The sequence below is a fragment of the Macaca nemestrina genome, chromosome 2, assembly GCF_043159975.1.
Source record: "Macaca nemestrina isolate mMacNem1 chromosome 2, mMacNem.hap1, whole genome shotgun sequence".
Taxonomy (NCBI): Eukaryota; Metazoa; Chordata; class Mammalia; order Primates; family Cercopithecidae; genus Macaca; species Macaca nemestrina.
In genome coordinates this window covers 182,259,957-182,273,018 of record NC_092126.1, presented here as the reverse complement: position 1 = coordinate 182,273,018, position 13,062 = coordinate 182,259,957, and the positions used below count along the sequence as shown (strand labels likewise).

General features: G+C 37.5%; 1 protein-coding gene across 9 annotated transcripts in view; it reads right to left on the bottom strand.

Annotated features, from left to right (window-relative positions):
• The window catches only part of LOC105477493 (SUMO specific peptidase 7), a 200,460-nt gene that overhangs the window by 85,647 nt on the left and 101,751 nt on the right, over positions 1–13,062 (bottom strand). The window lies entirely within an intron of this gene.

Below are 13,062 nucleotides of genomic sequence, written 5' to 3'. Positions count from 1 at the left end.
AGAACTGCTAAAAGGAGCTCTAAACCTTAAAATAAATCCTGGAAACACATCAAAACAGAACCTCTTTAAAACATAAATCTCACAGGACCTATAAAATACAAATACAATTTGAAAAACAAAAACAAAAACAAAAAACAAGGTATACAGGCAACAAATAGCACAATAAATGGAATAGTACCTCACATCTCAATACTAACATTGAATGTAAATGGCCTAAATGCTCCACTTAAAAAATACAGAATTGCAAAATGATTAAGAATTCACCAGCCACTATCTGCTGCCTTCAAGACACTCACCTAACACATAAGGACTTGCACAAACTTAAGGTAAAGGGGTGGAAAAGACATTTCAGGGAAATGGACAGCAAAGGCAAGCAGGAGTAGCTATTCTTATATCAGACAAAACAAACTTTAAAGAAACAGCAGTTAGAAAAGACAAAGAGGGACATTATATAAGGATAAAAGGACTAGTCCAACAAGAAAATATAAACATATATGCATCTAACACTAGAGCTCCCAAATTTATAAAACAACTACTAATAGACCTAAGAAATGAGATAGACAGCAACACAATAATAGTGGGGGACTTCAATACTCCACTCACAGCACTAGACAGGTCATCAAGACAGAAAGTCAACAAAGAAACAGTGGATTTAAACTATACCCTGGAACAAATGGACTTAGCAGATATACACAGAACATTCCATCCAACAACCGCAGAATATACATTCTATTCAACAGCATATGGAACTTTCTCCAAGATAGACCATATGATAGGCCACAAAACAAGCCTCTATAAACTTGAGAAAACTGAAATTATACCAAGCACTCTCTCAGACCACAGTGGAATAAAACTGGGAATCAACTCCAAAAAGAACCTTCAAAACCATGCAAACACATGGAAATTAAATAACCTGCTCCTGGTGATCATTGGGTCAAAAATGAAATCAAGATGGAAATTAAAAAACTTTTCCACTGAACAACAATAGTGTTGTTCAGTTCAACCTATCAAAATCTCTGGGACACAGCAAAGGCGATGCTAAGAGGGAAGTTCATAGCCTTAAATGCCTACATCAGAAAGTCTGAAAGAGGACAAACAGGCAATCTAAGGTCACACCTCAAAGAACTAGAGAAACAAGAACAAATCAAACCCAAACCCAGCAGAACAAAAGAAATAATCAAGATCAGAGCAGAACTAAATGAAATTAAAACCAAAAAAAATAAAAGATAAATAAAACAAAAAGCTGGTTTTTTGAAAACAGAAATAAAATTGATAGACCATTAGCAATATTAACCAAGAAAAGAAGAGAGAAAATCCAAATAAGCTCAATAAGAAACAAAACGGGAGATACAACTGACAACACAGAAATACAAAAGATCATTCAAGGCTACTATAAACACCTTTATACGCATAAACTAGAAAACCTAGAAGAATAAATTCCTGGAAAGATAGAACCCTCCTAGCTTAAAATAGGAAGAATTAGGTACCCTGAACAGACCAATAACAAGCAGCGAGAACTGAAATGGTAATTTAAACATTACCAACAACAAAAAAAAGTCCAGGACCAGACGGATTCACAGCAGAATTCTACCAGACATTCAAAGAATTGGTACCAATCTTACTGACACTATTCCACAAGATAGAGAAAAAGGGAACCTTCCCTAAATCATTCCATGAAGACAGTATCACCCTCATACCAAAATCAAGAAAGGACATAAAAAAAAGAAAACTACAGACCAATACCCCTGATCAACACAGACGCAAAAGTCCTTAACAAAATATGAGCTGTTTGAATCCAACAACATGTCAAAGAGATAATCCACCATGATAACAGGTTTCATATTAGGAATGCAGGGATGGTTTAACACATGCAAGTCAATAAATGCGACACACCACATAAACAGAATTAAAAACAAAAATCCCATGATCACCTCAATAGATGTAGAAAAAGCATTCAACAAAATCCAGCATCTCTTTATGATTAAAACTTTCAGCAAAATTGGCATACAAGGGATATACCTCAATATAATAAAAGCCATCTATGACAAACCCACAGCCAACATAATACTGAATGGGGAAAAGTTGAAAGCATTCCTTCTGAGAACTGGAACAAGACAAGGATGCCCACTCTCAACACTCCTCTTCAACACAGTACTGGAAGTCCAGGCCAGAACAATCACACAAGAGAAAAAATAAAGGGCATCCAAATCGATAAAGAAGAAGTCAAACTATCCCTATTTGCTGACACTATGATCATTTATCTTGAAAACCCTAAAGATTCCTCCAGAAAGCTCCTAGAACTGATAAAAGAATTCAGCAAAGTTTCTGCATATAAGATTAATGTACACAAATCAGCAGCTCTTCTATACACCAACAGCGACCAAGCAGAGAATCAAATCCTCAACCCCTTTTACAAGAGCTGCCAAAAAATAAAAATAAAATACTTAGGAATATATCTAACTAAGGAGTCAAAAGACCTCTACAAGGAAAACTACAAAACACTGCTGAAAGAAATCATAGATGACACAAACAACTGAAAACACATCCCATAATCATGGATGGGTAGAATCAATATTGTGAAAATGACCATATTGCTAGAAGCAATCTACAAATTCAATGCAATTCCCATCAAAATACCACCATCATTCTTCACAGAATTAGAAAAAAAAAAAATTATAAAATTCTTATGAAACCAAAAAAGTGCCTGCATACCCAAAGCAAGACTAAGCAAAGAGAACAAATCTACTGGCATCACATTACCTGATCGCATACTATAAGGCCATAGTCACCAGAACAGCATGGTACTGATACAAAAATAAACACCCAGACCAATGGAAGAGAATAGAGAACCCAGAAATAAAATAATCACAAATACTTACAGCCAACTGATCTTCGACAAAGCAAACAAAACCATGAAGTGAGGAAGGGACACCCTTTTCAACAAATGGTGCTGGGATAATTGGCTAGCCACATGTAGGAGAATGAAACTGGAGCCTCATCTCTCACCTTACACAAAAATCAACTCAAGATGGATTAAGGACTTAAATCTAAGACCTAAATCTATAAAAATTCTAGAAGATGACATTGGAAAACCCCTTCTAGACATTGGCTTAGGCAAGGATTTTATGACCAAGAACCCAAAACAAATGCAATAAAAACAAAGATAAATTGCTGGGACTTAATCGAACTAACATGCTTCTGCATACCAAAAGGAACAGTCAGCAGAGTAAACAGATAACCCACAGAGTGGGAAAAAAATCTTCAAAATGTATACATCTGACAAAGGACTAATATCCAGAATTTATAACGAATGCAAACAAATCAACAAGAAAAAAAACAAACAATCTCATCAAAAAGTGAGCTAAGGACATGGATAGACAATTCTCAAAGAAGATATACAAATGGCCAAAAAAAATATGAAAAAGTGCTCAACATCACAAATGATCAGGGAAATGCAAATCAAAACTACAATGCGGTACCACCTTACTCCTGCTAGAATGGCCATAATCAAAAAATCAAAAAATAGTAGATGTTGCCATGGATGTGATGAAAAGGGAACTTTTCTACACTGCTTGTGGGAATGTAAACTAGGACAACCACTGTGGAAAACAGTGTGGAGATTCCTTAAAGAACTAAAAGTAGAACTACCATTTGATCCAGCAATCCCATTCCTGGGTATCTACCCAGAGGAAAGGAAGTCATTATATGAAAAAGCTACTTGCACACATGTGTTTATAGCAGCACAATTCACAACTGCAAAAACGTGGAACCAACCCAAATGCCCATCCATCAACAAGTGGATAAAGAAACTGTGGTATAGGTTATTTTATTATTTATTTAATAAAATAAAATAAAATAATGAATTAGATATGGTATCTGCAGCAAAGTCCAATTCCTACTTTACTGATGAAAAAAAAATTAAACTTCAGAAGGGCGAAAATGTAAAGAGAAGCAGTATGGCACAGGAATTAACAGCAAGGACTTTGAAGTTAGATCAACATAGGTCTCGATTCTTATTTTACCACCGTATAACTATAAAGCCTTGGGCAAGTTAATTACCATAATTTCTACCTCTACACATTGATCTTCTCATCTCTAAAATGGGAAGAATAATATCTCCCTTACAAAGTTGTTAAGATTAAATGAGACAATAGATGGAAAGCAGTTAGCATAATTCCTGGCACACAGTAAATACACAATAAACGGAATATCACTTAATTTTCATATTTCTGTAATAATTTTCATATTATTGTAGTCTTGCTCAAAGCTATAAACTACCCTTTCAAATAATACTTATAATTTACTATGCTCTGCAATCCTGATAAAAAATCTTACTAGATGCTTGCAATTTTTAATATACAATTAAAGTATATAAACGGTTAGCAATGACTACAGTACACACAGCTCTTCATAGCACACAGCCACAGCCCAAACACCTTTCGACTATTGAAAACTTATCCAGTTTGGGTACCTTGAGGAAACAAGGAATTTTGCGTGATAGCCTTAAAGAACACAAATCTATAAACTGAGAACTAAATTAACAATACCTAAGCTGTCTTTTGCAGTACAGATTTATAAATTAGCACAGTCAAGGATATTCCAGGGCTAGTCAGCATTTCGGAAGTTCTGAATTTTTGCAAGGAATTGAAGTATAAAGGTGTATACTTCATCTTTCATACTATCTCAATCTGGAAGGAAGAACTAAAAGTTGTCATTTCACATATTTACCCAATTTTTTCCTAAGTATGTAAACAGTATCAGTATGTAAGGTAGAGTTTATTTAATTTTATTTACTAATATTATGAAATCCCACTTCAAAATATCATAAATATACTAAAACAAAGCAGAAACGAATTTTGAAATGCAGTGAGAGGTAGCAGAAAGTATACTGGCCTGAGAAGTAGTACCATTTTCTGACTGTATCTCTGCATGGTTATTCTCTCTGACTATTAGTTTTCTCAATTGCAAACTATAGGTTCCTTCCTTGTTTAAATAGCAAGGTAACTGTCATATTCAAATAACTTAATAATGGAGGGAAAATTCTGAAGAACTAGAAAGAGCTATTAACATACAACTTCATCTATAGAGCAAATTTTTAGAGAAATGAAGTCCTTGCTGAAAGATAACATAATTATATCCACTAATAAATCTATAATGAGCCAAAAATTACAATATTAATTTAGTTTTCATTTTGCTGCAATGAATGCCTTTCTAAAATTGTGTTATGTGGCACTTTAAGAGGATTCTCATAACTCTATGCTTGTCCCAGATGATATAATTTAAAATATACCTTCTAAATCAGCATCTTAAAGGTATGTAGAAAAAATTTAATCTTTGAGTAACTTTATTAAAGAGATTCACCGATTAGTTTCTAAATTTGTTCTTTTATTAAGATAAATTTTAAGTGAATAATTATCACCACTCAACTAAGACTACTGGCTTAAAAAATCTTAAAATGATAGGAACACTGCAATATCCAAATAGTTTTACCATCACATATCTGGAATACGTAATTTTTTAAAAACTTCAAATGCATATAAATTTAAGACAAAGATAAATAAATATATTTACAGAAATTCCAAGTACCAGCAGCTAACTCTTCTTAATGGAATATGGGTACACTATCTCCATATTTCTCTAACAATCTCTGGTACAAACTGATGAAAGCAGAAGAGAGTTTATTTTCTTTTTTTTTTTTTTTTTTTTTTTAGATTTCATGATTTTTTTTTTAATTTATTTATTATTATTATACTTTAAGTTGTAGGGTACATGTGCATAACGTGCAAGTTTGTTACATAGGTATACTTGTGCCATGTTGGTGTGCTGCACCCATCAACTCATCATTTACATCAGGTATAACTCCCAATGCAATCCCTCCCCCCTCCCCCCTCCCCATGATAGGCCCCGGTGTGTGATGTTCCCCTTCCTGAGTCCAAGTGTTCTCATTGTTCAGTTCCCACCTATGAGTGAGAACATGCGGTGTTTGGTTTTCTGTTCTTGTGATAGTTTGCTAAGAATGATGGTTTCCAGCTGCATCCATGTCCCTACAAAGGACAAAAACTCATCCTTTTTGATGGCTGCATAGTATTCCATGGTGTATATGTGCCACATTTTCTTAATCCAATCTGTCACTGATGGACATTTGGGTTGATTCCAAGTCTTTGCTATTGTGAATAGTGCCGCAATAAACATACGTGTGCATGTGTCTTTATAGCAGCATGATTTATAATCCTTTGGGTATATACCCAGTAATGGGATGGCTGGGTCATATGGTACATCTAGTTCTAGATCCTTGAGGAATCGCCATACTGTTTTCCATAATGGTTGAACTAGTTTACAATCCCACCAACAGTGTAAAAGTGTTCCTATTTCTCCACATCCTCTCCAGCACCTGTTGTTTCCTGACTTTTTAATGATCGCCATTCTAACTGGTGTGAGATGGTATCTCATTGTGGTTTTGATTTGCATTTCTCTGATGGCCAGTGATGATGAGCATTTTTTCATGTGTCTGTTGGCTGTATGAATGTCTTCTTTTGAGAAATGTCTGTTTATATCCTTTGCCCACTTTTTGATGGGGTGGTTTGTTTTTTTCTTGTAAATTTGTTTGAGTTCTTTGTAGGTTCTGGATATTAGCCCTTTGTCAGATGAGTAGATTGCAAAAATTTTCTCCCATTCTGTAGGTTGCCTGTTCACTCTGATGGTAGTTTCTTTTGCAGTGCAGAAGCTCTTTAGTTTAATGAGATCCCATTTGTCAATTTTGGCTTTTGCTGCCGTTGCTTTTGGTGTTTTAGACATGAAGTCTTTGCCCATGCCTATGTCTTGAATGGTACTACCTAGGTTTTCCTCTAGGGTTTTTATGGTATTAGGTCTAACATTTAAGTCTCTAATCCATCTTGAATTAATTTTCGTATAAGGAGTAAGGAAAGGATCCAGTTTCAGCTTTCTACTTATGGCTAGCCAATTTTCCCAGCACCATTTATTAAATAGGGAATCCTTTCCCCATTTCTTGTTTCTCTGAGGTTTGTCAAAGATCAGATGGCTGTAGATGTGTGGTATTATTTCTGAGGACTCTGTTCTGTTCCATTGGTCTATATCTCTGTTTTGGTACCAGTACCATGCTGTTTTGGTTACTGTAGCCTTGTAGTATAGTTTGAAGTCAGGTAGCGTGATGCCTCCAGCTTTGTTCTTTTGACTTAGGATTGTCTTGGAGATGCGGGCTCTTTTTTGGTTCCATATGAACTTTAAAGCAGTTTTTTCCAATTCTGTGAAGAAACTCATTGGTAGCTTGATGGGGATGGCATTGAATCTATAAATTACCTTGGGCAGTATGGCCATTTTCACGATATTGATTCTTCCTATCCATGAGCATGGTATGTTCTTCCATTTGTTTGTGTCCTCTTTGATTTCACTGAGCAGTGGTTTGTAGTTCTCCTTGAAGAGGTCCTTTACATCCCTTGTCAGTTGGATTCCTAGGTATTTTATTCTCTTTGAAGCAATTGTGAATGGAAGTTCATTCCTGATTTGGCTCTCTGTTTGTCTGTTACTGGTGTATAAGAATGCTTGTGATTTTTGCACATTAATTTTGTATCCTGAGACTTTGCTGAAGTTGCTTATCAGCTTAAGGAGATTTTGGGCTGAGATAATGGGGTTTTCTAAATATACAATCATGTCATCTGCAAACAGGGACAATTTGACTTCTTCTTTTCCTAACTGAATACCCTTGATTTCTTTCTCTTGCCTAATTGCCCTAGCCAGAACTTCCAACACTATGTTGAATAGGAGTGGTGAGAGAGGGCATCCCTGTCTTGTGCCAGTTTTCAAAGGGAATTTTTCCAGTTTTTGCCCATTCAGTATGATATTGGCTGTGGGTTTGTCATAAATAGCTCTTATGATTTTGAGGTACGTTCCATCAATACTGAATTTATTGAGCGTTTTTAGCATGAAGGGCTGTTGAATTTTGTCAAAAGCCTTTTCTGCATCTATTGAGATAATCATGTGGTTCTTGTCTTTCGTTCTGTTTATATGTTGGATTATGTTTATTGATTTGCGTATGTTGAACCAGCCTTGCATCCCAGGGATGAAGCCCACTTGATCATGGTGGATAAGCTTTTTGATGTGTTGCTGAATCCGGTTTGCCAGTATTTTATTGAGGATTTTTGCATCGATGTTCATCAGGGATATTGGTCTAAAATTCTCTTTTTTTGTTGTGTCTCTGCCAGGCTTTGGTATCAGGATGATGTTGGCCTCATAAAATGAGTTAGGGAGGATTCCCTCTTTTTCTATTGATTGGAATAGTTTCAGAAGGAATGGTACCAACTCCTCCTTGTACCTCTGGTAGAATTCAGCTGTGAATCCATCTGGTCCTGGACGTTTTTTGGTTGGTAGGCTATTAATTATTGCCTCAATTTCAGAGCCTGCTATTGGTCTATTCAGGGATTCAACTTCTTCCTGGTTTAGTCTTGGAAGAGTGTAAGTGTCCAGGAAATTATCCATTTCTTCTAGATTTTCCAGTTTATTTGCATAGAGGTGTTTATAGTATTCTCTGATGGTAGTTTGTATTTCTGTGGGGTCGGTGGTGATATCCCCTTTATCATTTTTAATTGCGTCGATTTGATTCTTCTCTCTTTTCTTCTTTATTAGTCTTGCTAGTGGTCTGTCAATTTTATTGATCTTTTCAAAAAACCAACTCCTGGATTCATTGATTTTTTGGAGGGTTTTTTGTGTCTCTATCTGCTTCAGTTCTGCTCTGATCTTAGTTATTTCTTGCCTTCTGCTAGCTTTCGAATGAGTTTGCTCTTGCTTCTCTAGTTCTTTTAATTGCGATGTTAGAGTGTCAATTTTAGATCTTTCCTGCTTTCTCTTGTGGGCATTTAGTGCTATAAATTTCCCTCTACACACTGCTTTAAATGTGTCCCAGAGATTCTGGTATGTTGTATCTTTGTTCTCATTGGTTTCAAAGAACATCTTTATTTCTGCCTTCATTTCGTTATGTACCCAGTAGTCATTCAGGAGCAGGTTGTTCAGTTTCCATGTAGTTGAGTGGTTTTGATTGAGTTTCTTAGTCCTGAGTTCTAGTTTGATTGCACTGTGGTCTGAGAGACAGTTTGTTACAATTTCTGTTCTTGTACATTTGCTGAGGAGTGCTTTATTTCCAATTACGTGGTCAATTTTGGAGTAAGTACGATGTGGTGCTGAGAAGAATGTATATTCTGTTGATTTGGGGTGGAGAGTTCTATAGATGTCTATTAGGTCTGCTTGCTGCAGAGATGAGTTCAATTCCTGGATATCCTTGTTAACTTTCTGTCTCATTGATCTGTCTAATGTTGACAGTGGAGTGTTGAAGTCTCCCATTATTATTGTATGGGAGTCTAAGTCTCTTTGTAAGTCTCTAAGGACTTGCTTTATGAATCTGGGTGCTCCTGTATTGGGTGCATATATATTTAGGATAGTTAGCTCTTCCTGTTGAATTGATCCCTTTACCATTATGTAATGGCCTTCTTTGTCTCTTTTGATCTTTGATGGTTTAAAGTCTGTTTTATCAGAGACTAGTATTGCAACCCCCGCTTTTTTTTGTTCTCCATTTGCTTGGTAAATCTTCCTCCATCCCTTTATTTTGAGCCTATGTATGTCTCTGCGTGTGAGATGGGTCTCCTGAATACAGCAGACTGATGGGTCTTGACTCTTGATCCAGTTTGCCAGTCTGTGTCTTTTAATTGGAGCATTTAGTCCATTTACATTTAAGGTTAAGATTGTTATGTGTGAACTTGATCCTGCCATTATGATATTAACTGGTTATTTTGCTCGTTAGTTGATGCAGTTTCTTCCTAGCCTCGATGGTCTTTACATTTTGGCATGTTTTTGCAATGGCTGGTACCAGCTGTTCCTTTCCATGTTTAGTGCTTCCTTCAGGGTCTCTTGTAAGGCAGGCCTAGTGGTGACAAAATCTCTAAGCATTTGCTTATCTGTAAAGGATTTTATTTCTCCTTCACTGATGAAACTTAGTTTGGCTGGATATGAAATTCTGGTTTGAAAATTCTTTTCTTTAAGAATGTTGAAAATTGGCCCCCACTCTCTTCTGGCTTGGAGAGTTTCTGCCGAGAGATCTGCTGTTAGTCTGATGGGCTTCCCTTTGTGGGTAACCCGACCTTTCTCTCTGGCTGCCCTTAAGATTTTTTCCTTCATTTCAACTTTGGTGAATCTGGCAATTATGTGTCTTGGAGTTGCTCTTCTCGAGGAGTATCTTTGTGGCATTCTCTGTATTTCCTGGATTTGAATGTTGGCCTGCCCTACTAGGTTGGGGAAGTTCTCCTGGATGATATCCTGAAGAGTGTTTTCCAACTTGGTTCCATTTTCCCCCTCACTTTCAGGCACCCCAATCAGACGTAGATTTGGTCTTTTTACATAATCCCATACTTCTTGCAGGCTTTGTTCATTTCTTTTTCTTCTTTTTTCTTTTGGTTTCTCTTCTCGCTTCATTTCATTCATTTGATCCTCAATCGCTGATACTCTTTCTTCCAGTTGATCGAGTCGGTTACTGAAGCTTGTGCATTTGTCACGTATTTCTCGTGTCATGGTTTTCATCTCTTTCATTTCGTTTAGGACCTTCTCTGCATTAATTACTCTAGCCATCAATTCTTCCACTTTTTTTTCAAGATTTTTAGTTTCTTTGCGCTGGGTACGTAATTCCTCCTTTAGCTCTGAGAAATTTGATGGACTGAAGCCTTCTTCTCTCATCTCGTCAAAGTCATTCTCCGTCCAGCTTTGATCCGTTGCTGGCAATGAGCTGCGCTCCTTTGCCGGGGGAGATGCGCTCTTATTTTTTGAATTTCCAGCTTTTCTGCCCTGCTTTTTCCCCATCTTTGTGGTTTTATCTGCCTCTGGTCTTTGATGATGGTGATGTACTGACGGGGTTTTGGTGTAGTTGTCCTTCCTGTTTGATAGTTTTCCTTCTAACAGGACCCTCAGCTGTAGGTCTGTTGGAGATTGCTTGAGGTCCACTCCAGACCCTGTTTGGCTGGGTATCAGCAGCAGAGGCTGCAGAAGATAGAATATTTCTGAACAGCGAGTGTACCTGTCTGATTCTTGCTTTGGAAGCTTCCTCTCAGGGGGGTACTCCACCCTGTGAGGTGTGGGGTGTCAGACTGCCCCTAGTGGGGGATGTCTCCCAGTTAGGCTACTCAGGGGTCAGGGACCCACTTAAGCAGGGAGTCTGTCCCTTCTCAGATCTCAACCTCCGTGTTGGGAGATCCACTGCTCTATTCAAAGCTGTCAGACAGAGTCGTTTGCGTCTGCAGACGTTTCTGTTCCGTTTGTTATTGTTTACTGTGCCCTGTCCCCAGAGGTGGAGTCTACAGAGACAGGCAGGTTTCCTTGAGCTGCTGTGAGCTCCACCCAGTTCGAGCTTCCCAGCAGCTTTGTTTACCTACTTAAGCCTCAGCAATGGCGGGCGCCCCTCCCCCAGCCTCGCTGCTGCCTTGCCGGTAGATCACAGACTGCTGTGCTAGCAATGAGGGAGGCTCCGTGGGTGTGGGACCCTCCCGGCCAGGTGTGGGATATGATCTCCTGGTGTGCCTGTTTGCTTAAGGCGCAGTATTGGGGTGGGAGTTACCCGATTTTCCAGGTGTTGTGTGTCTCAGTTCCCCTGGCTAGGAAAAGGGATTCCCTTCCCCCTTGCGCTTCCCAGGTGAGGCAATACCTCGCCCTGCTTCAGCTCTCGCTGGTCGGGCTGCAGCAGCTGACCAGCACCGATCGTCCGGCACTCCCCAGTGAGATGAACCCAGTACCTCAGTTGAAAATGCAGAAATCACCGGTCTTCTGTGTCGCTCGCGCTGGGAGTTGGAGACTGGAGCTGTTCCTATTCGGCCATCTTGCTCCGCCCCCGAGAGTTTATTTTCTCAAAAGCCTTGTACATGTGTCCCACTAGGTTCTTTCCTTCCTATTGACAAAGACTTATAGATGTCTGGAATTTTCTCCCAGGAAAATAGATATGAACCATACATGGAGATAAAACTAACACTAAAATGCAGTTTACATATTTTTAAAAAATAAATGTGCATTCCACATACTGCTAGTTTGATATTTCTAAAACTCTTTTGATATTTCTAAAACCCTTTTCTCCATTACTTACAAAATTGATTTGAACTATCTTTTCCATTTTTCTTCTCAATTTTATCCTGAAATCAAAAAGCCAAACTGCCCTCACATAAAAGGCAAGATACTTAGTTTACTTCTTTAGATTCCAGAATGCAAATAAAATGTCCAACAAAATACCATTTCTGGAACTGAATGAGTAATTTTGGTTTACTCAATGATTACACTTTAGGATAAAATTAAAATGCAGAAAGAAATGTTTCTCCCTCTTATCTTTCTAAAATTTTAAGTCCTGAGTAGAAATGAAAATAAAACAAAAAGCCTCATGTCAAAGTTAAGCAAAGACTGAAGAAAGCAGAAGTCTCCTATTATATAGAGCAAGTCTCAGGTAGAAAACATCTATCCAAAGCCATGCACAAAAGAGTTCTCCAGTTTCCTTATTTGACGTTTCTAGTATCTCTTTTCCTGGTTGTCACCAAAGTTACTGAATATATAATTGGTTCTTAGAGGGAAAATATATGTTAGACAGAGTGTCTAGAGATGCAACTCTAGTGAGAAGCAATCTCCTTCTTTTATCCAGCAAACATTTACTGAGCATTTGATAAGTGTCCAGTACTATATTAGGAATAAAGAAAAAATAAGAAATAAAATAAAGTTCCTATCCTCAGGAAGTTTGCTGCAGGGAGGAAGAGAAACTAAAAATCACAATATAGTGTGATAAATGTTATGATATACTAACAAGCTGTTTAGCAAGACAAAGAAAGGGATCATATACAGATTTGGAGGGTGGAATCAAGGAAGGCTTCCTTAAAAAAAAAAAAAAAAAAAAAAGGAGGATAGTTTCCAAGACAAGAAAACAAACAGGATGTATACAACAGTATACACATTCAGTAAGCTGAAAACAGTTCCCTAAATCTGAAGTACATTGTGAATATGGAGGAATAGACAGACACAAAATTAGAGATAAGCAAA